This window comes from Triticum dicoccoides, chromosome 2B (assembly GCF_002162155.2).
Source record: "Triticum dicoccoides isolate Atlit2015 ecotype Zavitan chromosome 2B, WEW_v2.0, whole genome shotgun sequence".
NCBI classification, from domain to species: domain Eukaryota; kingdom Viridiplantae; phylum Streptophyta; class Magnoliopsida; order Poales; family Poaceae; genus Triticum; species Triticum dicoccoides.
Window position 1 is genome coordinate 110,042,718 of NC_041383.1, and position 837 is coordinate 110,043,554.

Here is an 837-nt window from a genome sequence, read left to right on the forward strand (position 1 = left end):
AACATCTTGAAGGGGGGGCATAGGTCGAATTGTGTGTTGGTTGAAGTGTGTGTTGGGTCCTACAGCGTGCTGGTTCGTGCGGCGCATTGTCCGTCGCGGTGTGACACGGCGCCTCCGGCGCGAGGGAACCTCCTGCTCGCCTTCGGCTCGTTTAATTTTCATAAACATCTTGAAGGGGGGGCATAGGTCGAAGTGTGTGTTGGTCGTGCAGCGTGCTATTTCGTGCGGCGCGTTGTCCGTCGCGATGTGACACGGTGCCTCCGGTGTGAGGGAACCTCCTAGCAGGTCGTGCAAAAGGCAAGCTGCTTTGTTTCGGAACACATAGGTTTGAAGAATGTGCAGTCACGTCTGGTTAAGAGTTATGCTTTGTTGGCGATATATAGGTTTGTGTGTGTATGCACATGTGTGCATACTACAAAGGCATTGTTATGTTGCCTCCGTAGGCACGGGTTTGAAGCATGTGAAATCACGTGTGCGTAGGAGCTAGCAACGGTTGATGCGCTCTTGGTATGTGTGTGTGTGGATATTGCCCGGAGGTATGGTGACCCATGGTTTTGTGGCACGAGGCCATGTCGCCTCTGGAGGCACGGGACGGTGCTTTCCAGAGTCACGCGTAAGGGTATGTGTGTGTATGGATATTGCCCGGAGGCATGATGACCCAGGGTTTGGTGGCACGAGGCCATGTCGCCTCTAGAGGCACGGGACGGTGCTTTCCAGAGTCACGCGTAAGGGTATGTGTGTGTATGTATATTGCCCGGAGGCATGGTGACCCAGGGTTTGGTGGCACGAGGCCATGTCGCCTCTGGAGGCACGGGACGGTGCTTTCCAGAGTCACGC